This window comes from Natator depressus, chromosome 7 (genome assembly GCF_965152275.1).
Source record: "Natator depressus isolate rNatDep1 chromosome 7, rNatDep2.hap1, whole genome shotgun sequence".
NCBI lineage: Eukaryota > Metazoa > Chordata > Testudines > Cheloniidae > Natator > Natator depressus.
The window spans coordinates 85,103,239-85,130,990 of record NC_134240.1 but is presented as its reverse complement, the minus strand read 5'-3'; the positions used below and the strand labels follow the sequence as shown (position 1 = coordinate 85,130,990).

General features: G+C 44.0%; 1 protein-coding gene across 1 annotated transcript in view; it reads right to left on the bottom strand.

Annotated features, from left to right (window-relative positions):
* Window positions 1–27,752, bottom strand: part of IPMK (inositol polyphosphate multikinase) — a 79,982-nt gene that overhangs the window by 39,640 nt on the left and 12,590 nt on the right. The gene's annotated exons all lie outside the window — the stretch shown is intronic.

Sequence of the window (27,752 nt, the reverse complement as noted above, 5' to 3'; positions counted from 1 at the left end):
TGGGACTGGGAATTTGCTGTGTTCCTCTGCAGTGTAATTTAAGAGCGCCTGGCCATAGCACTCATACAATACAGCTGGAAGTAATTTACATGCTAGAGACTGTGTATGAGCAGACCAGGAGTGGTTGCTCTCACAGTAAAGCAGTGTAAAAAAGGCACCCTAGGTTAGAGAATTGAGGGGGGACAGCTGTTCAGTCCAGACTGTACCCTGCGTAATGTCACATTCATAAAATCCAATTTTTAAAGCACTAATTTTTAATTTTTTCAAGTTACCACCACTCTGTGTAATACACGCATGCAAATGTGGAAAATATGCCCATTAGTAGCACAAAGTCAAACACACTTATTTTTGTAAAATCTTCATATAATAAATCAAGAATTGCACAACAACTTATGCCAGTTCATACTGGCGTAGGTATGGATGTCACATACCATGAGCTACATTTTTCAGATAGCACAAATGGAAGCTATCCAATCTAATAGTAGTCCGGATTTAAAGCTATAAATTGGATGTTTGGTCTCTGCCCCAAAGTACCTTTTTTGGGGAGAATGGGTGGGAGGGAGTTTGAGCCCAAACAACTCATCTGTTTTTGACAAAGAGAGGGTGTGGGTGGGGCAGGGAATATTCGTACCTATTAAAAATTCCAAGTATTTTTATAAACCGCTTAATGCATTTAAGTGACTTGGGGCAAAGAAAACACTGAATTTTAGAAGGAAAACTAGTTTTTACTATAGAACAGTGCCTTTAAATGGTTCTGGTGAAACTAGCCATTTGACAGAATCTCAAATGTTTTAAAACTGCATTATGAACATGAGCAGTGCAATTGATATAGTTTTTAAAGTACTTTTTAGCAACACTAAGAACAAAGACACATGTGCAGGGAATGAGACAAGGAGAAAGAATAAGACCAGACTCACCAAGACCACTCCCCTCAAACTTCTCTGCTGCCAGCTATTGTAGTTTGTCCTATAAATTAAGTGGCTGAAATCTGACCTACAGTTCTGAAGGTTCAGGGTTCAGACACTTCTGATAATGCACGATGGGATGTTGTTACAGTTGTAAATAAATTTTTTTAAAGAACATTAGGTTGTAAAGTCAAGCATTTAGGAAGCTAGAAAATGCCAGATTTATGACTTGCTATGCAGCTTTAATTCTGCCTCTTTGTGCAAATGCATTATGATATAGCCTTTAGTTATACGATCATGCTTTATCTTTCCCACAGGACCATGGCCTCATGTAGTGCATGAGATGCAAGCACAAATGAGTGGGGTGCGGGAGAATGAAGGTTGTAACAGCAACCGTAAATCTAAAATTACCTAACTTTTAAGTGTTTGACTTCACAACTTCTTAAGTAGTATCATGTGACGGTCACAAGATAATGTGGAAATATATTCATGTCACAAGTCAAAAGTCAGACAAGGTTTCCCTTTAGCCAACTATTCTAATATTTCTTAGCACACCTCAGTAAACAAATGTCAGAATAGTCATTCAACTACTGCGGTGGTTAACAATTACAAAACTTATAGTTCATAAATATTTATAAAGAATTATGAAACAATTATTTTAAAATATCAAAAATACAGTTGTATGTAAACAGTCAAACTCTAGCAAAAGATACCCGTCTCTGAGACTATAGGGAAATTGCACCCAATGTCTCAGAATATTCCTCATTCCCACAATTGTGTAAAATCTTTTTGCTGGGCAAAACTGTGCCTTGTAAACATTATAAAAATTACTCTTCTGACAAAGACAGCTATACTATAAGTTGCAATAAAGCAATAGGTTTCAGAGTAACAGCCGTGTTAGTCTGTATTCGTAAAAAGAAAAAAGAAAAGGAGTACTTGTGGCACCTTAGAGACTAACCAGTTTATTTGAGCATGAGCTTTCGTGAGCTACAGCTCACTTCATCGGATGCATAGCATATTGTGGAAACTGCAGAAGACATTATATACACACAGAGACCATGAAACAAAACTTCCTCCCACCCCACTGTCCTGCTCGTAACAGCTTATCTAAAGTGATCATCAAGGAGGGCCATTTCCATAGTTTTTCTACTAAATTCAACAGCTGCTATTTGAAATTTTCACAGTTTACTTTGTAAAACATCTTCTGGAAGTGGATTTCAGAAAGTCTCTAATACTTCCAAACTCTCATTTTTCTTAAAGATGTATTGCTTTGGTGGTGCCTATTAAACTAGATAGAAGTTTCAGTTTGATAACAGACAGGAAGAACATGACTTTATATAAAGACAATTCAGTCAATTTTCTAACCAACAAAATACCAAAGCTTTGTCTACACTGGCAAGTTTCTGCACAGTAAAGCAGCTTTCTGCGTTTAACTCCCAAGGTGTACACACTACCAAGTCGGTTAGTGTGCAAAAACTGAGCAGTTGCAGCACTGTAAAAAAAACAAAAAAACAAAAAAAACAAACAAAAAAAACAAAACAAAACAAAACAAAACCCCAACCCCGATGAGAGGCATACAGCTTTCTGCGCCGGGGGTACAGCACTGCGGTGCCTGTGTAGACACCCTGGACAATTACAGCGTTGTGATTGGCCTCTGGGAGGTGTCCCGTAATGCCTGTTCTCGCCTCTCTGGTCATCGGTTTGAACTCTACTGCCCTGCCCTCAGGTGACCAACCATCATCCCCACCCCATAAATTCCTTTGGGATTTGGAAGTCCCCTTCCTGTTTGCTCGGTGATGTGTGCAGTGGTCTCAGCGCATCTTTCCAGGTGGCCATGCCTGCTCCACGCACCAGGCGATCCCCCACTTGGAGCAATGCCGAGCTGCTGGACTTCATCAGCATTTGGGGAGAGGAGGCTGTCCAGTCCCAGCTGTGCTCCAGCCGTAGAAATTATGATACCTATGGACAGATTTCATGATGCTTGACAGAAAGAGGCCATGACCGGGACACACTGTAGTGCAGGGTCAAAGTGAAGAAGCTGCGAAACGCCTACCACAAGGCACGGGAGGCAAACTGCCACTCCGGTGCTGTGCCCACGAGCTGCCGGTTCTGCGAAGAGCTGGACACGATACTCAGTGGCGATCCCACTCCCACTGCGAAGGCCACTGTGGATACTTCGGTGGCTCACATGCCAGTCGAGAGCAGACCGAGCCAGGAGGAGGAAATCTTGGGCGAGGATGTGGAGGGGGAGGGGGACCCAGAGGCAGAGGACGACTCAGAGGTCAGAGATGCATGTAGCCCGGAGCTTTTCTGTACCCCGGAAGAGGCTAGCCAGTCACACCTGTCGGATCTTGACGAAGCACAAACAGGAGAGGAGGCCCCTGGTAAGTGGCTTTGGGAATTGCTGAAGCGAGTTGTTGGGCAGGAGGGTTGCAGAAAGCAGGCTTGTGTCTGTATGATGCGTGTACCACCACTTGCCTAGTCTGAGCGGCAGAACAGGGTGTTGATCGACTCCCTCACTTCACAGGAATCTGCCTCAGAGATCTCCAGGAAACCCTCAAGGAGATACTAGGCAACCCACTGCCGCAGGTTCTTTGGCAGAGCTGCTTTGTTTCTTGCCCCATTAAGGGTAACTTTCCCGCGCCACTGTGCCATCCCTTGGAGGGGTGGGGGACCATTGCTGCACACAGGAGAGCCACATAAGGGTCAGGACGGAAGCCAGTCTTGGAGAAGACCCCCCCTTGATTCCCTGCTCGCCCTCAGCAGCAAGATATCTTCAATAATTAACACAGCCCGTGGAAAATATGGGGACAGGAATGATTATAAGCCCCCGCTACAGTGCTGGCTCTCCCCAAGAGCCACGTGCCCAGTGTACAGTACAGTCCTGGAACGCTGATTTCCCCTACAGTTACTGACCATTTTGGGGGGCTGGTGGCTCATGTGTGCTTAGTGACAGGTATGTGAAGAGTGGCTGTTTTTTAAATCAATCAGTGGTCTGTGTGTTGCAAACAATACTGCTTCTGTAAAATGTTGCATTTTGGCTTCACAGATATGACTTCGGAAGCCCAGCCTCCCTCTTTGTTATCGGCGGCTGAACGGCTGCACAGAATTAGAAGGTGGCCACGAAGAACTAAAGAGGACTTTCTGCATAACGTCATGATGCACTCCGCGGCCGAGAAACAGGAATTGAAGGAGTGGAGGGATAGCAAGAAGAGGGACCAAAAGAACAGAGTGCACCAGAACTAAGCCACGGAGCGACTCAAACATTATGGAGCGCCAAGGGGACACACTCCAGGAGCTACCAGCACTGCAAACCGAGCAGCTCTATGCCCGTCGTCCTCTGCAGCAGCTGTTACAAAACTCTTTGCCATATGCCCCCCAGATACTGCCAACACACTTATCAACCTCCTGGCTCCAGTCTGTACCTGCTGCATTCCACTCCTGCCCCGTCACAGTCCAGCCCTGCAGACCCCCAGTACCCACTGAACTCAACACCCAACCCTTTGCAGTTTAGCCTTGCTGAAGTACAGTACCCGCTGCACTGTACTCCGAAGGAAAAGGTTAGATAGCATACCTAGACATACAGGAATCTTTATCCATCCTGGGACCATACCTCCTCCTGGTACCCTCCCTTCCCCCATACCCTTCAATGCTGATGTGTTTTTTTTCTCTCCCCCCTCTGGTTGTTGTTTTTTAATAAAATAATTGTTTTGGTTTGAAAGCAATCTTTATTCCATTAACTGAAAGCAAACAGAGGCCTGCAAAGGAACAGGCAATTTTCTTACATCTTCATAGTGCATCATCTGCACCAATCACAATCACCTTCTTGCATTACAAGCACTGCACTCCTGAGCATAGCAACAAATATTAGTGGCTTTCAGCTTCAAATTGCTGCCTCGAGGCATCCCTGATCCTTATGGCCCCGCACTGCGCCCCTCTAATAGCCCTGGTCTCTGGCTGTTCAAACTCAGCCTCCAGGCGCTGAGCCTCAGCGTTCCACCTCTGAGTGAAGCTTTCACCCTTCCCTTCACAAATATTATGGAGCATACAGCACACGGCTATAAGCATAGGAATATCGTCATCAGCCAGGTCCAGCCTCCCATATAGGCAGCACCAGTCGTCCTTTAAACGGCCAAAAGCGCACTCAACAGTCATTCTGCACTTGCTCAGCCTGTTGTTGAACCACTCCTTGGTGCTGTCAAGGTGTCCAGTGTATGGCTTCATAAGCCATGGCATTATGGGATAGGTGGGGTCTCCCAGGATCACAGTGGGCATTTCAACTTCCCCTACTGTGATCTTCTGGTCTAGAAATAAAGTCCCTGCTTGCAGCTTCCTGAACAGGCTAGCATTCCGAAACATGCATCCGTCATGCACCTTTCTGGACCAGCCTGCGTTAATGTCCATGAAATGCGTCTGGTGATCCACAAGCGCCTGGAGAACCGTTCAGAAATACCCCTTCCGATTAATATGCTCGGTGACTAAGTGGTCTGGTGCCAGAACTGGAATATGTGTGCCATCTATCGCCCCTCCGCAGTTAGGAAAGCCCAGTTGTGCAAAGCCATCCACGTCACACACATTGCCCAGAGTCACGGTCTTTCGGAGCAGGATGGGATTAATGGCCCTGCACACTTCCATCTACACGAGTCCAACGGTTGACTTTCCCCACTCCAAACTGTTTAGCGACCCATCGGTATCAGTCTGGAGTAGCCAGCTTCCACAGTGCAATCACCACTTGCTTCTCCAACAGCAGGGCAGCTCTCATTCTCGTGTCCTTGCACCGCAGGGCTGGGGCGAGCTCAGAGTCCCATGAATGTGGCTTTCCTCATCCGGAAGTTCTGCAGCCACTGCTCATCATCCCAGATGGGCATGACAATGTGATCCCACCACTCAGTGCTTGTTTTCCAAGCCCAAAAGCAGCATTCCACTGTGATCAGCACCTCCATGAATGCCACAAACAACCTCGTGCTGTAGCTACTACATGTGGCGAGATCAATGTTGCACTCCTCTTGCCTTTGTAGTTTAAGAAATAACTCCACTGCCACTCGTGACGTGTTGATCAGAGCAAGTAGCATACTGTTCCACAGTTTGGGATCCATTCCTGCAGATCAAAGAGGCAGAGCACGCAGTACATAAACCGTTGAAAGATGGCACCAAATGTGGACAGAAGTACAGGGATTGCTGGGACACAAAGCAATGCATCCCGGGGCATTGGGACAGGACCCACGATGCCCCGCAACCCCCTCCACCTTCCCACAACTCTTAGCAGCAGAAGAGGAAGAGATGCTCTGTGGGATAGCTGCCCAGAGTACACCGCTCCGAATACCGCTGCAAGTGCCATAAGTGTGAAAACACTATTGTGCAGGCAGCTGACAGTGTGAACACACAGAGGTTTCCCTTCAGCACTTTCTGAGCAGCACTGTAACTGCCGGCGCTGTAACTCTGCCGGTGTAGACATACCCCAAGTTACATTTCAAATTTGTTTAAGTTATGCATAATGAAAATTAAGCAACACTTCACAGGACTTGCAGCCTCAGGGAACAATGAAATAGCATTTAGCAACAGCCTGAGGTTCCAAGAGGCATGCCAAACATTGATGTAGGGTTGTTTAAGATGCCTTATACTAAAACTCTTCAGCATATCCAAACATTAACATGAAGTTACCAGGAAGCCAAGAACGGCAATACTGAGAAAAGGATCTTCTCTGTGGAGCTAGAAGTGAAGGTGACAGTCCGGCAAGATATACACAAATAGTTGACCTGCTGCAAATCCTACCTCAACATGGCGCAGCGGTGACCCTGGCTGTTTGACAGCGATGGTAGCGGAGTGCATTCTCCGGCAGGTCTAACCATGCTATCGAGGTGTCGGACTGTCAGCCCAGTGAGGGGGTTTCTTCCTCTGTGGAGGGGCGTATAATCCCTCTTTCTGAGGCTGTAAGCTAGCTAAGTTGAGGAGGTAAATGTGCCACTGACAGCCCAGCCAGCAGGTGGCTGAAAACAATGGCTAAAACAACATGGAAAACCAAGTCTCAGTTCTATGCATGTTCCTCGATCCCGACTCCGGAGGCAGTGAGGCATTCGAACGACGAGAGGCTGCAAAGAATCTCAGATGCCAGGTCGCCAAAAGGAAACCGGACAACTCTCTCAGTGTGCACTTATAATTGCAGAACACTGATGAGGGAGGAACCGATAAACCATCTCATGGAGGAAAAAAAGGCAAAAACAGCCTGCGATGTGCTGGGTGTTTGCGCAACACAATGAAAGAAGGAGATGGAGGTCAACTGGAGGGATGGAAGCATGGTCATTCTAGGAAAAGGAGAAGGCACGATGACAGTTGGAGGAGTCAGATTCATCATAAACAAGGAATGGTCTTCAAAAATTGTCTCATGCCATTTGAAGTCATTGTGTATTGGGGTGCTTTACCTCCGACTGAACCAAAAAATAGTACCCTCAAAATCATCCAGATCTATGCTCCCACAAGTGCATGAGAAGATGATGATATGGAAAGATTCTATCAGGAACTGGAGGAAACCCTCACTCAGAGTTCCACATATACAATTGTGATAGGAGATTTTAACGCCAAGGATGGAAGAGGGAGAGAAGGTGAAAAGTTCATAGGAAGGTACGGTATCAGAGAACGAAATGTGCGAGAACGACTAGCTATATTGGCAGAGACGAGGAGAATGTTCATTGGTAACACCTGGTTCCGAAAGAAGGGCAACAGAAGATGGACCTGGATCGCACCAAACGCGAAGACAAAAAATGAAATTGATTACTTTCTGATCGATAGATGACGCATCGTGCAGGATATTTCAGTAGTGCCATCATTCAATATCGGTAGTGATCATCGCCTACTGAGAGCCAGACTCACGTTCATTGTGAATGTGGAGAAAAAGGTGCTGTGTATGGCGAACAGAAGGCACCAACCGGTAGCTTTTGACGAGGCAATCCTGCAGGAAAACATTTCTAGGGAAGATTGGAGCCTCCTGGAAGACTGTGATGACGATTATGAGAACTTCGGTAAGAGACTGAAACGGTGTGTGAAATCTACTGAGCATGAAAGACCAAGAAGAGCTACCAGAAGAATCTCAGAGAATATGAAGACTTTATTGGAGAAGAGGAGGAAAATGAAAAGAAATGGCAGCGACAGGCTTGAGTACTCCCTTCTCTGCAAACTCATATGAATGAAGTTGAAGGAAGACTGAGAAAATTTCGAACCGAAAAGCTCCTAAAGGCTGCTGAAGATCATAAAAGTCTCAAAAAATGCAAAAGGAAACTGGTGTTGTACAAGTCATCGTTATCAGCTTTGAAGAACAGGGACGGAGAATCAGTAACTGATCGAACAGAGATGGAGACAATCAGCAGGGATTTCTATACCCAGCTGTTTGCATCCCATATAGACGTCCCAATGCCATCACTTCAACAAACCGATGACCACATACTCCCGGTTCTCATCAGCGAAGTCCATCATGCAGTCCATCAAATGAAAGAGGGGAAGAATCCAGGCGAGGACTGTCTGACAGCAGAAGTGTTTAAGGCGGGAAGTCAGGAACTTTGAAAAGCTCTCGCCCAAAGGTTCAGCCGCTACCTGGAAATCCAGAAGATACCGTCCAGTTGGAAAGAGTCCAATACCATCTTGCTGCATAAGAAAGGCGATCGAGAAAATGTAAAGAACTATCGCCCAATCTACCTGCTTTCGCATATCTATAAGTTGTTCACTAAAATAATAACAAATCGACTGTTGCAAAACCTGGATGAACAGCACCTAGAGAGCAGGCCAGCTTTCAAAGGAATTACAGCACAATAGACCACATCTTCACTCTAAACCAACTACTAGAGCATTCAAGGGAATACAAGTTCCCTTTGTGCATTGCCTTTGTGGACTATGAGAAGGCGTTCGACAGCGTAGAGACTAACGCCATTCTTGAAGCTCTTTCAGAACAGGGCATCAGTGTGAAATATATCACATTACTAAAGGAAGCGAACTCTGGCTGCAGCACAGACAGATCGCTGTTCAATACTCCCTCCGAACCCCATCGAGGTGTGAAACAAGGAGATACAGTTTCACCAAAATTATTCACAGCCTGTCTTGAATTGGTTTTTCAACGAGCAGACTTGAAAGGCGGGATTAATATAAACGGCAAGGGGCTAAACCATCTCAGGTTCGCAGATGATATAGTGCTGTTAGCCGAAAATACAGCCCGGCTTGAGAGAATGCTTAAAGAACTGAATGGGAAAAGTAGTCAAGTCAGATTAAAAATGAACCGGTCAAAAATGAAACACATGAGATCAGATGTTCTGCCAAGAACGCAAATAACTCTTGGAAGAGAGCAGATCCAAGAGGTTGATAAATATGTTTATTTGGGCCAGGAAGTCAACATGTGCCACGATCAGAAAGACGAACTGTCTTGCAGAAAAAAAGCTGGATGGTGCTCATTCAATGATATCAAGGACATCCTCCAAAGAAAGATCAGCAAAACAACTTGTGCAAATCTTTTTAACTCGACCGTGCTTCCAGCAATGTTATATGGCAGCAAAACATTGTCAGTGACAAAGATTGAAGAACATCAACTGTCTGTCACACAGAGGGCAATGGAACAAACATTTTTGGGCATTTCACTCCGCGATCACATCCCCAATGAAAATAATTAGGCAGCAGTCTGGAGTGCGAGATGTTGTTGAAAGCAGGCTCAGCAAAATGCGGTGGGTGGGACATGTGGCCCGACTCAGTGACAACAGATGGACCACAGCTATATCCAAGTGGTATCTGCGAGAACAGAAACGGCCACGCGGTCAGCCTCCAAAGAGTGGGATGATTTCCTAACAAGGAGATATGGACAAGCATGGCGAAGGATGGCCAGAGCGAGAGAAGATTGGAAGACGTGTTGTGATCGGCTCAGTCTCAACTGATGAAGGACCGACAGTCTACGCGCACATAGTTGACCTTACTATTCTCCACCTCTTGCTTCCCACGCAATGGGGTTGTAAGACTGCAGAGGAAAAGCCTCGCAACACTCATGTTCCTATAACAGATTAACAGTCTTTATCTTATAAGTAGAAACACAATCAGATCAGATCAGAGTCCAGTCCAATCTTTGGCTGGTTTGAGTTTCTTGGTTGGTGCAAGATTAAAAAGGAGACAATGAGTTAACACAAAATAAAAATACTATCTCACTGGTACAAGCCATCCTACTCAGCACAAATGAAGTAGCTTGTTTCAGAGTCCTGCTTTCCATTATCATTGGAATTAGAGGCAGCATCTTCTCACAGCAAATCCTTTGTTACCAAAGTAAACTTCTTCAGGCCCTTATACCTTCCCTGGCCCACAACAGCCTATGCAGCCATCATCACAGCATCCTATAGAGATGTCACCAGGGTATCTTCAATTCTGATTCTGTACGAAAGCTCTCTCTCTATTTAACTGCTGATCTTAAGATCTAAGGAAGCAGCCGTCATTTTTCCTTCCTTCGAGAACATCCGGTACAGCTTAACCACCTTCCCCCGCCAAGTAAACAAGCAGGCTTTTTATTTTAAAACAAAACAAAAGAAAAACCTACATTTTCTTGAAGAAATCCATTATATTATACACAGCATACCTCACACTAATATTGGTACTACTAAGGAGATTAATAAATTTTGCAACCAACCACAGATTTTTACTTAAGACATATCCAAAAAAAAAAAAATAATTTGACCAACAGCTTAAAAAGTGGGTCTGTTGTCAGGGTCCTTCAAGCATGTCTGTATTCTGGCCAGACACACTCAAACTGTCTGCCTGGGATCACATCATCTCCAGAGTGTGTGTATTCCAAACAGCAGCAAGAATTCGTTCTTTGTCAGCCATAACCTGTGCCCCTCCCCCCTTTTTAAAAAAACAACAACAAACCCAGAATTGGTTTACATGTCCAGTTCTAAACTAACATTTGGCAGTACTATATCACTTGCCAATCCAGTTTGGCATTATTTTTTTTTTCCTTCCACCAACCAGCATGTTGGAACAATGAGTCCCTTCCCCTTCCGCACCCTTCATTCAAACTTACTGTCTTTTAAAGATCCCTCAATACCACCAATTTCAGGCTGATCTTCTGTTCTCCTTAAAACATCCAACACATGTCAAAAGATACAAGTCTGTCCATGCTAAGTAGGCAAACCTTTGTAAAAAGTTTTTACCCCATAGTCACTGTAGGGAGCCAGGGTGGCTCCCCTCCGAACCAGAGGGTAAAGAGCCACCCTCTTAGCCTGAGTGGGCGGGGCCAGACCAAGCTTACGCCAATCCCCAGAAGGGGAGGGGTGGGACAGGAAGTACAAAGAGCGGGGCCCTTTGCCCAGTGAAGGGAGCACCAGGGAGGGAGACAGACACAGGCTGCTCCCTTGCGATCCTGCTGCTGACCCAGGTGAGGCCCTGAGCAAGGAGGAACCTGACCGGGAGGAAGGCCTGTGGCAACCAGGGCTGCCAGCCGCTGAATACTGGAGGGGCCTGGCTGTAGCCCGGGCCAGCGTGAGTCCGACACAGAGGGGGAGCTGGAGCTGCCAGCAGCAGAATACCCAGACGAGCTGGAGGGACCGGAGAGACCCGCTTGAGAGACCGGGTAGGAAGAAGCCCAGGGGCAGAACTGCACCATGGGGTGGGTGTGTTTGGTCAGCAGGCGTGGATGGCGCCGCTGACCCAGTGGCAGGACCTTCGCCTTCCGCCACTGACCGGGCCCTGGGCTGGAACGCAGTGGAGTTGGGTGGGGTGCAGACTGAGGGGTGTGCTGCAGACTCGTGCCGGCGCTCCCCTGCCTTTTGGGGCGTGCTGCAGACTCGTGCCGGCACACTTTCCCCGCTAATTCCTCAGCGCCCGAAAGATGTGAGTAAGGCCTGCCAGTGGGACCATAGCTCTCCATCGCCCCCTAGGGGCTCGGAGGACTGACTGAAACCTGTCACAGTCACCAACACATTATTTTAACAGAAACTACATAAGAGTTCAGAGCTCTATTCCATACAGGTTCTTACACTACTCTCATCCAAGAACTTGCAAGAACCGCATTAAATGACATCTGTCACATGTGGTTAGTTCTCTTTCCCTGAGAGAGAGAAAAGTGTGCAATGTAGCATTTTGGTTTGGTAGGCTGGGGCCTTTTCTGGTTTTGTTTTGGGTTGTTTTTGTTGTTCTTCATGACGCATTCCATGGTGGTCAGGTGCCGGCTCTGGCTGGGAGAAGGAGCAGAAATAGTGCTAACCTGGTGTTGCCGCTATGAACTTCAACAGACTTAATCCTTGTCACATTAGAAATATAGACAGACACTTAGGTCGATTCTTTGCCTATTCAGCCACATGGATGTGCCAGTCACCCAGAGAGGGTAAGGGAAAGGATTTTTTCCAAGCTCTGACCAAAGCAACCCGAACATACAAACAGATTAAACCCATTCACATTTCTTTAAGAAGACTCAACACTGCAAGTAATTTTCAGAGAAGCCAGTCCATGTTATGGACAAATTGCATTAAAAAGAAAGAGACAGCCCACTTTAACAAGAGTTCTTTAAAAAAAATTACTATTGTTACAAGTAACAACTAAGATCACTGTAAGAGAAAGATTAAACAAAATAATTCACAGCGCAAAGGGGAGAGAAAAGTGATTTGAGCAAAAGACAAGAAAATGTGATCATAAAACCATAAACATTAGCATGGGGCAAGTATATCATCAGACAACTGATTTTTAGTTAGGACACATCTGAAAAAAAAATCATCTGACACACAGCTTACAAAGTGGATGGATCTCTTGTCAGGGTCCTTCAAGCATGTCTGCATTCTGGCCAAACACTCTCAAACTATCTGTAAGTTAGTCTATTACTTATTAGCATGGAGCAAGGTATTAGAGGCAAGTATAATACCTGGAGCTACTTTTAACTCATCTAGTATGTTAAATTATTAGTATCTACTATTTAGATTGCAGTAGTACCCAAAACATGCTAGGAGAAGGGTGGGTGGGGGGGAATCTACATTCAGTCCCTGTCCCAAAGAGCATACAATCTAATAGAGATTAAAAAACATCTTCTCCTGAGCTATTCTTTTCCTTCCCCTCTGCCCCACAATTAAAAAAATACAGTAAATCCTCTTCCCCACCACTCTCTCTCTCAACAACTTGGCCACTCATCTTTTCCCCACACCAGTTCCCAGTTTCATTTGTGACATAGTAACTGGGAGTATAACCTGGCCTACATGAAACATCAGAAGTCCTTTACATTGTCCACAGCAATTTAAACAAAACACGGTAAAAGTAAGTTATCTCCTGGGATGGGCAGAATCCCTTTATGAGAACTTTCTGCTGTAAAGGTTACAGAGAACAGATAACCCTTGAATTATTAATTTCTCCTGGACTAAAAATATATAGCCATCCACTTCTGTTCATCCCAAAACAGGATCCACCTAGGAAGTCAAGGCAAGAAGAAAATGGTTTCTCTCATATGAGAAACCTTGTTTAGAGACCCACAGATCAGCCAAACTGAAAGTTCTACTCCCCCAAAATAGAAATTAAAATGACTAAATGAGATCAATAAACTAGGCAAGAATCTCTCATAATTTGTACATTGCTAAAACCTTTTCCTCCCGCCCCCGCCCCCCAAAAAACCCCACTGATAAGAAAGGATTGAAGAAGTCTGTTATACACAAATACCATATACTGGATATCTATGGAAACAGCTGCAAAACCAGCAGCATATGTTCAGTTGGCACACGTTAAAAAGAAGTCATAGGGTAGCTGTCTCCAATGAGCCCTGAAATCAGGAGAAATATATATAAAACAGATTGCCATATAAGACCCCTCAGGCTGACCAAACCCACAAGGAAACTGCAGACTCCACAGCATGATGGGTACCCAGACCAGCTACGTGGAAAGAACTCTCCCCGCATCCCAGGGTTATGAGGATAAGAAATGGTGAGACTTCATTTCAAAAGATATTAAAGAATAGAAGGAGAAATACAAATAACTGAAGGTTATCTTGCTAAATCTGCAGTCTCTAGTGAGGCCTCGAGTAACCAAATTTTAACTAATGCTATATGTATGCCCTCCTTTAGAGGTCCAAGCAAACTGGCCTAAGAGAGATTTGAACCATAGCTTTAAGCAATTGCTTTTGAAATCCTAAACTTGTCCCTTTTGGACCAATCAATGCCAACAGCACGGACCACACTCTTAAAAATGCTTTAAAGACAAGTAAGTACATCCTTACTCCTTGGAGAAATACTGGAAAAGTGACATATTGCTAGGTACTAAGGAATTTATTATCTCACAAAATCTTGGTAATAAGAAATCTTGGTGATCTGCATTGTTCCTTAGTGTAAATGCTGAGCTTTAACCTTAGTCTTTGACATCTGCTTGCAAGACTGTATTGGTGTGCGCAGTACATACCTAGAACACGTCGCTACACTTGATTTATGTACAACCAACAGTTCACCACTGAGACTGTATATTGACATGGCTCTGGGTGAATTAAAAAATTGTTCACTGGTTAAGAGTAACCAAGTGTCCTGATTTGAGAAATACTATTCAAATTAAAAATTGACCTAAAAAGAACCTTGCATTAAGTTAGTGAACTAACACTCTCTGGACTCAATAAAAAGGGGTTATTCTATTAGAGTCTATTCTAATATTAGCCATAATATTAATTGGCAAATGTAATGTGTCAGATTTCACCTTTTAAAGCCAGCTGGTACCTCACATTCATAAAAATTGACCCCCCTTCCACACTTACACTGCTCAGAGTAAACTTCCACAGCAATTCAAATAAATAAATAAATTATATAAAATATTTCACACACACTCTCTCTCTCTCTCTCTCTCTCTCTCTCTCAAATTAAAAGGCTTGGGTAGATGGGGGGGCAGTGGAGAAAACACTATACTTTAACAAAATTTTAAACTATACTTCAAATAGACAGAAAGGGAGACAAGTTTCAGCAATTATGTTTTTAATACAGGAGGCAACTCACACAGAGAAGGTATACAATAACATTACCTTAAGATGAGAGCTTCTCAAATATTTAGATATGTGTTTATTTTGAAATTAATTTTAAAGTAGTCTTGCCTCTCTATTTTTGTGCATCATACAATTTAGATAATTTTACTGGTATGAGAAGTTATACATATGTTGGTAGCAATTGTTTAACCATTCTAATATATATAGAACTGGTTACTCCAGAATCATTTTAGCGTTAGATGTAGCTATGTCAAAACATTTTAGGTGGACCAGAATGCGTGTTTTGCATTAGGACTAGTCTATCCTAGGAGGGTTTTGCCAGTTTAACTCTACCAGCATAAGCTATACCAATATAAACACTTTTGACCGATCTAACTGCAACTACAATAGGGCTTTTACCAACATAGCCATGCTGGGGGCATCTTCTGCAGACGAGGAAGAAAACTGTGCTATCCTATTGGCAAGCATTGGAAGGAAGAAAGAAAGAAAATGATACCAAGACTTTGGTCAGAGTCTGATGCAAGTCAGAAAAAAAAATGGGGGTAACTGGATTTAGTTACACTCAAGCTGATCTAGTTAGTAAACTCTTTGTTTTGCCATGTCATCTAACAGACCTATGTTTGTAAACAAAGATTTTACCTCTAATTATTAGCAAATTGCTTCCAAAATTCAGCTACTTATTGAAGTTACAGGAGTTAAAAAGCAAGTCATAATAATATGTAATCCCCAAAACATTTGTCAATAAGAAGCTCAGTACAGAACAGAGCTCCCACATTAAACAAAAAAGAGTTCATTATACTATAGCAAGCATAGATCAAACCTAGAAATATTTTAACGTTTTACATATTTAACAAAAAAACCATTGAAGCCTCATATTTTCAATAGTGAGATCAGATTCGAGGGAGGGGTGGTGTTAAGTCAACCCACGCTTTTCTCAATAATCTATTAACAGTCTACCGAGATCATGTGATAAATAAAGCAACAACAGGAAATGAAGTGCTGCCTTAACTGAACTACGGCCTATTATAATAAGGCGTTAGTACTAAACACTAACTATGGTTCATGTAGTCTTATGTTTACATTCTAAAATGATGCAGAAAAATTAACTATAGTGTAACTGTCTTTCCATAGCTATACTCATATTATACTCCAAGTTACTACAGCACAGAAAATTATCCTTCAAAATCTGTATTTTAGCCTGAGCTCCAGTGTTCTGTTGCCAAACTAAAACTCCCGACTTTACAAGATTAAACAAACCCTACTGTACTGTGGGAATAAATTAGCAGTGATCTGGATTGTAATTTGAGCATGTTTGTATAACTATATCATGGATATATGGGCACTGCACACTGTTGGGCCCACATTATTAATAATAATGTAAATAGTTTAATTAAAAACAGCTTGTATTGATCTATTTTCCCCGTTAGAGAACTTTTATCTGCTACTTTTTCTCACTCGTGCCATTTTAAGTTATCTAGCAAACTAATTGAAATATCGGTTTCTTCTGTTATGTTGTGGTGTATAGGGTTTTCTTATTGTATTGTCAATACTGCTGTTTGGTCTGATGGTTCTAACTAAATACTGTATACAATTGCCTGAACTAAGTGGAGAAAGTTAAATTGTTCACAGTGGCATATGCCATGTCATCAGCAAAATGTGATGGCACCAACAGCATGAGTGGACTGTTTTAAAATTTATTTACCATGTTTTCAAACAAATTTTGTACTGTTTATGGAGAATAAAGGACCAGGGGCCAAATTTTCAAGAAGTGGCATCCATGCGTGTGTACCTCTCCACATACTTTTCAAGCACTAACACCACTGCACACACACAGTAGCATGCAGGTGTTGGGACGCATGTTTGAGCATGCAAAATAAATAAAAATAATTTAAAATGGGGGGAGGCCAACTTGAGGCTCCTTTGAAACTGGCAAAATATGGTCTCTCTGTAAACACAGCATTGAACATGAAGACTAGACAATTGAAATTCTACAAAGGGCTACATCTAACAAGCCAGACAAGAAAAGAAGGTCATGAACGTTAAGAATCAAATACCCCAAATTCAACTATAGCTTTCTTTCTTAACCAATCACATTCATATCCCTTAAGAGCAACTCCGGTTATACACAGATCAAGATGATGACCTGGACACATGACTGAATTCCACAAACAGGCTGAAACGACACTCTTTAGACTATGGATGAGATTTTGTTTTCAAGATTTTCAAGTATTTTAGAAAAGACTTTTTAACGTCAGTTGATAGCCTATCTAGAAAAGCTTTAAGTAGTAGCTTTACATACTGCCTCAGTGGATGATAGGTACAAAATACATTTCTTTTTCCACCTGCAGGTGCAAATGCTGCCTTCAGGTTTACCTGTGCAAAACCTCATAAGGCAGTGAGGTTGAAGAACTGGTGGCAAGACACCCTCTTACTGAAAATATGCAAATGAAGTTGGCTCTCCCCAACCTCTAACTTTGCATTGTGCCCTGAAAGATCCTCAGTTTACTCAGATCTCTCCCAGAGATCTGCTAGTTTTCTAGCCACTGCTTTTGGGATAGAGTAAGAGAGAAGGGACTTTTAAACAGATATTGCCACCTTAAAATCTAGTCATTTAAGAAAAAGTAGTTTAAGGAAATGCATGCCCTTGTTTCCCCGGGACATTTTAAGGTGTTGCAAGTTACATTTTTTTTTAAGTCTTTTTCTATCCCCTTGTACTGCATGAAAGCCCCACACAAAAAGAAAAACAGAATATTCAGACGAAACAATGAAACTCTCAGCGTACAAATGCGAAGTAATCAATCTGAACACAGAATAAATATTCTAATTAAGTTTATAATCTTAGTTACTTTTAACTATTTAATTATAATAAACAAACAACTTAGCTAGAAATTTGTTTAAAATGGACAGGTCTTTTTAAGGTATGTTTAATACAGTGTGGTTCAACTTAATATACACCTTATGCAAGACAAGATCCCCCAGATAAAATCCTAAGGGATAAGAAAATTATTTGAATTCTATTGTTTGAAACTGTTTCTTCTATATAACATTGCAGAGGGGCAAAAGTACATTAGTACAGTGATGGAGTGACAGAGCTCCTGTTCATTTCTTTTTTAGGGAAGCATAGTTATCTGAACTAAGACTGTAAAAATGATTAACTGGGTTTATTAAATACTGTAATTCAACCTGCAGCAAAAGATGCCTTGCCTCCCTGATCTACTTCATTTTCTATAACCAGCAAAAGAATAGTTTATGGAACACAGGCTGCCTTATCATGCTTTGCCCTACATAGGCTGAACCTTGTTAGTTGTTACAGTTCTATTAGAAATCTTCCAACCCAGACACCTCCCTCAAATAGTGGGCCGACTTTTTGCAATTGACGGGGAGGGTGAACCATCAGAATTCTTTTGAGCTGCCTCAAGTCACTGGAATCCTAATTATAATTGGAAGAAGCAAAGCAAAAAATCCTCTAGGACTGAAGCAAGCTGCTGCTTTACTAGGATGGAGGGGAAGGGGAAAGAGAGAGAGAGGGAAGATGATCACTTAGGACTGCAAGCAGGAGTGGCAGAAGCTCCCTAAAAGTGTGGGGGCCCCCCCACCAGCACCTGAACCGTGCTCCAACGCCACCCCTTCCCCAGGCTCTGCCCCCATGCCACCCCTTCCCCCAAAGCCCCACCCCCACTCGCTCCTCTCCACTTCCTCCCTCCCACATCACTTGTCCTTACGGCCCGTAAAAAGTGATGGGGCCATGGCCGCCCTGGTCCAGTGCCCATGACCCCTATCCAATGTTGCCCATACACTCAAAGTCACAGTGGCTCCATAGAACAAAGGGGAGCACAAGGAATTCAGGATCAGGCTTCAAGTGAAAAATGTATCTGTTGCACCTATACTAATATACATACATTAAATGAGTGATATTTAATTTCAAATACAAGCACACTAAAGAAAAGAATGGCATATTAGGGTTGCCTGGGCAACAGTCAATTCTGCTTTCTTGTACAGCCAGCCTGTATAGTGAATGAAACAAGTGTCCTTTGGGCAGAGGTGAAAGTAAGCCAGTACGCCCCGGTACAGCGTACCGGTAAGAGCCAGTGCGCCGTACTGGGACCGGCTTTCCCAGACAGCAATTTAAAGCCCTGGGGTAGTGGCAGTGGGGCTCCAGCAGGGATTTAAGGGGCACCAGAGCTCCAGCCGCTGCTTCTGCCCCGGGGCCCTTTAAATCCCAGCCTGAGCCCTGCTGCCCGAGCCTTGGGGTAGCGGCAGCGGGGCTCTGGCAGGGATTTAAAGGGCCCTGGAGCTACAGCCGCCGCTACCGCCCCGGGCCTTTAAATCCCTGCTGGAGCCCTGCTGCCGAAGCCCTGGGGTAGTGGCGGCGGGGCTCCAGGGGGAATTTAAAGGGCCGGGGTGGTAGCGGCGACTGGAGCCCCGGGGCCCTTTAAATCCCCGACGAAACTCGAGCACCACTACCACAGGGCTCGGGCAGCAGGGCTCAGGGCTCCGGCAGCCGCTACCACAGCGGAGCCCCAGGCCCTTTAAAGCTCTGCCAGAGCCCAGAACCCCAGGGTAGCAGTAGCAGCTGGGAGCCCCCAGGGCTCCTCAGTGATTTAAAGGGCCCAGGGCTCCGCTGCGGTAGTGGCAGCTGCAGCCCTGGGCCCTTTAAATCACCCCCAAGCCCCGGTGCTCCCAGCCGCCTCTGCAGCTGGTAGCTCGGGGGTGATTTAAAGGGCCCTAGGCTCCCAGCCACCACTACTGCAGCTGGAGCCCCAGGCCCTTTAAATCAAGATTTTAAGGGCCCGGGGATTTAAGGCCCTGCCTCTTCCGGTTAAGGCCACGCCCCCTGCTCAGGACTCCGGCATACTGGTAAATCCTCTAACTTACTTTCACCCCGACTTTGGGGAAAAAAACACCAAGTTATGTCTTTAAGACTACGGTATAAGGTATATGCACAGAGGTACAGAATTAAGGTTGCATGGTAAACCATAAATCTTTTTTCCTAGTGAACAAGTGCTTGACTTGGCAGCCTAACTAATGTTTTTAAATGGGATTTCATGTATGCACTGTCTTAGTTTATGAGTTTTAAATTTAAAGTAAAGAAAAATGTAAAAGCCAACTTCTGGTATGAGAAACAAATAGCTTCCTCACAGCCACATCATCAATCAACAAGGTTTGAACCCTAAACTTACAGTAATGACTGCTACTATTTGAGCTACAAGATTACATTAGCTGGCAGCAGGAGAAAGCAGTTTCCCCAGAAACAAGAGAAAAAAAAGATCACAAGTGGGAAAGACAGAAGAGCTGCCATATTACAATCACACCCCCCAAAAAACACTAATCTCCCTCTTGTCTTGCAATTCCTCTGTAGTCTCCCACTGGCTCCAACTACACGTTTCCATTAGGCTGCAATGCGCAAGTGAGTTATCACAATCTGTTGCAGTGTAAGAAATTCTCAAAAACGGAAAAACCCACGAAGGACATGTTTTCTCTTCTCCCTGCTCATGGATTTGGAAGTCTGCTGAAATGAATTGCAGCCAATGAACAGCAAGAGAATCCTCAGTCTTAACTAGGTAGAGCCATTAGAAATGAAGTGGTACTACTTTCTGGATAGTTCTACACCCCTATTCAGTAAGATATGGGCCACTTCTTTATGCAGCCTCCAGAGTATGTGCCTGAAAATGAGGACAAGAGCCTGAGGGAAAATAATTTATTTGAAAGAGGAAGGGGTTCTCTGCAGTTTTCACAGCAGATCCTAGCCACATATTCATAGCACATGACAAAGTTAACACTACTATCTTAAAATTGGTACATACATTCTTTAAAGCTATCAATTTAAGCAATGTCTAGTAAGTCATTAACTAAAGTTACTGATCGTTAATCTGTTAGTAAATTGCATTTTATAGGGGACAGTTTCAGTATTTGTCCTGCAGTCTCCTGTTACAGTTTATTTTTTCCCCTCCCTACTAACAGAGATAATCACTATTTGTCATTTCCCATCAGTGTAGATTGCCACACATTCTTGTAGAGCAGGGGAAGGCAAACTACAATCCAAGGGCCAGATCTGGCTTGTCAGGGCTTTCAATCTGGCCTGTGGGATTGCCAGCCCCATGGGGCAGCGGGGCTAAGGCAAGCTCCCTGCCTCCCCCCCCCCCCCCCAGGGGCAGGGTGGGGAGAAGAGGGCTCCATGTACTGCCCTCACCCCCTGCAGTTCCCATTAGCTGGGAACGGGGAACTGCATCCAATGGGAGCTCTGGGGGTCGCACCCACAGGCAAAGGCAGCGTACAGTGGAGCCGCCTGCCCCACCCCACCTCCAGAAGCCACTGCCAGACATGCTGGCCACTTCTGGGAGCGGCGCAGGGCCAGGGCGAGGGCCAGGGCAGGTATGGAGCATGCCTTAACGCTGCTGCCTCCTCCACACAGCCACTCGAGGTAAGTGGCGCCGGGCAAGAGCCCAACCCCTCCTGCACCCCGCACCCCTGCCCTGAGCCCGCTGAGCCCTCTAAACCCCTGCCCTGAGCCCGCTGAGCCCTCTAAACCCCTGCCCTGAGCCCCCTGCCACACTCTGCACCACATCCTGCATCCCAACCCCCTGCCCTGAGCCCCATGCTGCACCCTGCACCACTCCTGCACCCCAACTCCTTACCCATAGCCCCTTCCTGCATATCGCACCCCCTTCCACACCTCGCACTCCCTCCTGCACCCCAACCCCCTGCCCCAGCCCTACATTCATGGTCCTGCACACCATTCCCCCACCCAGATGTGGCCGTCGGGCCAAAAAGTTTGCTCACCCCTGTGGTAGAGTAAAGCAAAATATGATTTACCCAATGAAATAATCTCATAAAAAACAAATAAGCAAGCAAGCCAAGTTTTACTTTGTTAACTAGAGGATTGTTGGATTGAAAATGTCTCGCTCCCTGGCCAAATTTAGGTCTCCCAGGAAAACAATCAAAGAAAAAAATTCAACCTAGTTATCCATATTTAGGCAGAAGTTGAAGAGAGTTGACTAAAGAGGTTTTACATTTTCACTGATTCCTGAAAATTATCTTGGCCTTTTGGATTTATCATCTGCTTCTGAAGACATTCAACTGTGATTTCCCCTTCTGGGTCATTATTGCTATTAAATTTGTTGTTTGGTGCAGGCTCCACTTTAATTGATTCAATATTGTCTCACTAAGCAAGTCTGCCTTGCTGTTTACTGTAAGACTCCTATTTTGTGATTACCCTGTATCAGTGGCACTTGGCTCTCTGCTCAATGGACATTAGCCATTAAGGGAGCTTCTGCTGTCCTACTGAAAGAGACAACAGTTGCCATATTATCTGTCATTTTCAGACAACTGCCAACAGAAATTAAGTCCTTCAATTTCAGGAGAGCCAGATGATTTCATTTGGAGGAATAGGGAGCACAACACACCTGGTGGTATGTTAATGGACAAATTAAGATGAAGGTGGCATTCAAGTCATTGTATCTGAAAATCCCTCCCCTACTTCCTCCCACTCCATTGTCTGTTCTTGCTATATTCTTGCTCTCTCCTATAGTGACTCTGCCCACACAAACAAAAGAATTTATTCTATCTAGAACACTATCCATGCTCTACTTTTAGCTTGAGTAGTTGGAGACTAGTAACACATGCTTTTCCTTTTCAATTAGTGCTTCTTCCAAGGTTTCTCCCAAATAGCTTGCTCCCCCAAATCTTGGTCAATACCAGGATTTGTTAAGCAGATGAATCCTCTTCCTGGAGTTCTTAATTAAAACTGACTTCTGGCCACCACCCTAGTAGCAATGGAATTCCCTGAAAGAGCAACTCCATCCATGGTGGCATCACAAAGTGATCTCCTTAGTTTAGTCCTCAAGCTTCTTTCACATGGGTTTATGAAAATAGACAGACAGACAAATCCTGCATGATGGAAGTTAATACTTTAAAGTTTTTCCTCAGATATCTGAAAGTTTCCATTCCCTGGATTTTCAAGGAAGAATTGACAGTTTGGGTGGTGATGGCATATCTCTATCAGGGTCTAGGAACTTGCCCAGCAGAGTTTATCCTTTATTTTATCATTCTTCAAAAACACCTGTATTCAGCCTCCTATTCTTGCTGGGGAACTACCACTTAGCCTGGATTATGTCCTTTGTAGCCATCCTGAAAACTTCAGGGAAATATTTACTTTTAGGTTTAGATGGCTGCTGCTGAGCCTCTTGTAACCGAAGAGTTGTGATTTTGTTTAACTGTCTCATAACATCAATTATCAAGTTACATTAATAAGTAAATAGTGTTTTCACTTGTTTACTGCAATCAATTTGGTATCAACACACACAATCCCAAAACAGAAAATATTCTGGTGACCTCACTCGTTTAGAGAAATCTTTAACTTTAAAGTCCAAAACATAGAAAGAGTTAAGGACACAAAAATCTCAGCAACAAGTATTCAATAATATTTCTTACTAATCTACAGATTTGACCATGGACTTCTTAAAAACACACACACACACACACCCCAGTTTCTGGATTGTGCCATTTGAAAACACATATAGACCAAACATTTCACTCCAAACAACTTTTTTTTTTATAAAACCCATATTATCGTTGGTGATCACTACAGAGCATGTATAAGAAAATAATCGGTGTGGTATGAACATGGTTATTCTCAGGTCATTTGGCAAACTGGTTGTATTCATCTTATTCTGCTAGAAAAGACTGATTATGCCACATAAATACAGTCACATAACATTAATGCCTGCTTTGTAGGCATGCACACTACAAATTATGTCTTGTACTAACAATTAAAGACTCTACATAAATCCCTGTACACCTGCAAAGTGAATCTAAAATCTAAGCAGTTCAAATATTTAATATCTTATTTCTATTTATAATGTTTATAGAAGAAAATGAATATTTATTAAGATGCAAATTAAAAATTTTCCTACAAACCCCAAAAATATTTTATAGTACTACAGGAAACTGGCCAACAGACTGAAAATATGGTACTAAGTGTGACGTTATACCCCATACTCTTCATAGAAATATCGTTATATGAATATGGCATAACTAAGATACATTTTATGCAAGATGGGTCATGTAAGGTATCATTGGTTATGATTTGCTGAATGTGATTATCCAATTTGTATACATGTATCATTTCTGTATCTGAAGTTCGAAATATTGACTATGTAACAATTACAACTGTGCATGTACTTGGGGGAATGCCCCCCAGACAGTAGGCAATCAGCCTGAATGGGCCATTTAAGAAGGACAATAGAACTTTGAAGATAATAATCTCCCACCTTCCTGAGAAGCTTCCTGGGATGTTGCTTTGACACTGCAGCATCATGTGAGGATGTCAGCTGGTACAGAGTACCACCTTGGACACTGCTGGTATTTTTTCACTGGAAACAAAGGATTCCCGCCTTACGTAAATCCCATTTAAGGCTAGGAAGTGAGTCAATCAAGCTTCTTATTCTCCATTGCCTCCCCCCCAAGAAGGAACACTGCTGAAAGAACCTGAAGAAACAAAGGAACTAAGCTGGGGAAAAGCAAGGACCGAGTCTAGACTGAGACAGGGGTCTAGCCTGTGAAGAGAAATAAACTCTAAGCTGCTGAAACTGTAACCTGCCTAAAACAACGTTTAGGGTGAGAAATTACTATTTGTAATGTGAACGAGGAGTACTTGTGGCACCTTAGAGGCTAACAAATTTATTTGGGCATAAGCTTTCATGTTTCTTTAGTGAATTAAGCTTAGGTTGCGTATTTTGTTTTATTTGCTCGGTAATCTGCTTTGTTCTGTTTGCTATCCCTTAGAATCACTTAAAATTTACCTTTTGTAGTTAATAAAAACTTATTTTTTGTTTATTTCAAAACCCAGTTTGTGCAATTCATAGCTTGGGGGCACAAAGCTGTGCATATCTCCCTCCACATTCAGGAAGGGGGCAATTTTTACGAGCTTACGCTGTACAGATCTCTCTGTGCAGCGTAAGACAATATAATTTTGGGTTTACGCTCCAGAGTGTGCGCGCACAGGAAAGCTGGGCATTCCCCTAGCTCAGTCCTCCCACAGAGAGCTAATTGCACTCTATGTGATTCTGCAGCTGGGTGTGTCGCTACCTGTGTGTGTGCTGGACAGGGGCTGGAGAGCCTGACACAGCAGCACACAATTGGGGGGACCCATGGTGGGACAGTTGGGCTCAGTGGGACCCCAGCACAGCAGGTGGCGCCCCGGAAAGGGGGGGGGGGGTCCAACCTGTCACACTAGGAATAAATGGTTTATTTCAACATGGAAAAGGTTAATAGCAAGGTGTCCACTACAGGGTTTCTTGAACCTTCTCCAAAATTTATGGTATTGGCCACTTTGAAAAACAGGATACTGGACTAGATGGACTACCGGTTTGATCCCATATGAAGATTTCCATGTTCTCTTGTCCAATTTGCTCCAACCTATGCATGTTAGGATTGGAGCAACTCGCTGAGGTAGAGAGAACAAGGTGAAGAAGAAGTCTTCCAGGGAAAACCCTAGAAACAGCAAAACCTTGGCAAGGAGACTTAAACATCAGCCTATGTTTGTTACAATTATCTCAGGTACCAATAAAGCAAATCCAAGAAGGCAATAAATTTAGACTGTATATAAATTTCATCATGGTCCATTCAGAACAGACTGGGAATTTCACCCAGTTAGAAGGGAAGTTTTGTTTGTTTGTTTTAAATTAATGGATCTGGTTTGTTAATAGAGTGGAGAATGCAATTATTCTCTCAATAATGAACCAAAACTGGAGGGATAGGCCATATATACTACATTTCTAAACATAGGATTTTGAGACATATAGAAAACTGGGGTGGAATAAGAAGCTGAAGTACACATAGTGGTTTTGCAATGAAAGAAAATAGATGTGTGGTGGTGGTCGGTTTTTCTTTTTTTGTTTGTTTTTCAAGTGTTATACGCGGAATTGTTGCCCATGGAACAGGTGCATGATCCCAAAGCCCTACCTGGACAGTGCATTAACAGTGAAATCCTTGCTGATCTTAAACACAGAAAAGAGGCTTACAAGAAGTGGAAGATTGGACAAATGACCAGGGGTGAGTATAAAAATATTGCTCGGACATGTAGGAGTGAAATCAGGAAGGCTAAATCACACCTGGAGTTGCAGCTTGCGAGAGATGTTAAGAGTAACAAGAAGGGTTTCTTCAGGTATGTTGGCAACAAGAAGAAAGCCAAGGAAAGTGTGGGCCCCTTACTGAATGAGGGAGGCAATCTAGTGACAGAGGATGTGGAAAAAGCTAATGTACTCAATGCTTTTTTTGCCTCTGTCTTCATGAACAAGGTCAGCTCCCAGACTATGCACCGGGCAGCACAGCATGGGGAGGAGGTGGCCAGCCCTCTGTGAAGAAAGAAGTGGTTCAGGACTATTTAGAAAAGCTGGACGTGCACAAGTCCATGGGGCCAGATGCGTTGCATCTGAGAGTGCTAAAGGAATTGGCGGATGTGATTGCAGAGCCATTGGCCATTATCTTTGAAAACTCATGGCGATCCAGGGAAGTCTCGGAAGACTGGAAAAAGGCTAATGTAGTGCCCATCTTTAAAAAAGGGAAGAAGGAGGATCCTGGGAACTACAGGCCAGTCAGCCTCACCTCAGTCCCCGAAAAAATCATGGAGCAGGTCCTCAAGGACCCAATTCTGAAGCACTTAGACAAGAGGAAAGTGATCAGGAACAGTCAGCATGGATTCACCAAGGGAAAGTCATGCCTGACTAATCTAATTGCCTTCTATGATGAGATAACTGATTCTGTGGATGAAGGGAAAGCAGTGGACGTGTTATTCCTTGACTTTAGCAAAGCTTTTGACACGGTCTCCCACAGTATTCTTGTCAGCAAGTTAAAGAAGTATGGGCTGGATGGATGCACTACAAGGTGGGTAGAAAGCTGGCTAGATCATCAGGCTCAACAGGTAGTGAACAATGGCTCCATGTCTAGTTGGCAGCCGGCATCAAGAGGAGTGCCCCAAGGGTCGGTCCTGGGGCTGGTTTTGTTCAATATCTTCATAAATGATCTGGAGGATGGTGTGGATTGCACCCTCAGCAAGTTCGCGGATGACACTAAACTGGGAGGAGTGGTAGATACGCTGGAGGGTAGGGATAGGATACAGAGGGACCTAAACAAATTGGAGGATTGGGCCAAAAGAAATCTGGTGAGGTTCAACAAGGACAAGTGCAGAGTCCTGCACTTAGGACGGAAGAATCCAATGCACCGCTACAGACTAGGGCTAGGCAGAATGGCTAGGCAGCAGTTCTGCAGAGAAGGACCAAGGGGTGACAGTGGATGAGAAGCTGGATATGAGTCAACAGTGTGCCCTTGTTGCCAAGAAGGCCAATGGCATTTTGGGATGTTTAAGTAGGGACATTGCCAGCAGATCGAGGGACGTGATCGTTCCCCTCTATTCGACATTGATGAGGCCTCATCTGGAGTACTGTGTCCAGTTTTGGGCCCCATACTACAAGACGGATGTGGAAAAATTGGAGAGAGTCCAGTGAAGGACAACAAAAATGATTAGGGGTCTGGAACACATGACTTATGAGGAGAGCCTGAGGGAACTGGGATTGTTTAGTCTACAGAAGAGAAGAATGAGGGGGGATTTGATAGCTGCTTTCAACTACCTGAAAGGTGGATCCAAAGAGGATGGATCTAGACTATTCTCAGTGATAGCAGATGACAGGACAAGGAGTAATGGTCTCAAGTTGCAGTGGGGGAGATTTAGGATGGGTATTAGGAAAAACTTTTTCACTAGGAGGGTGGTGAAACACTGGAATGTGTTACCTAGGGAGGTGGTGGAATCCCCTTCCTTAGAAGTTTTTAAGGTCAGGCTTGACAAAGCCCTGGCTGGGATGATTTAGTTGGGATTGGTCCTGCTCTGGGCAGGGGGTTGGACT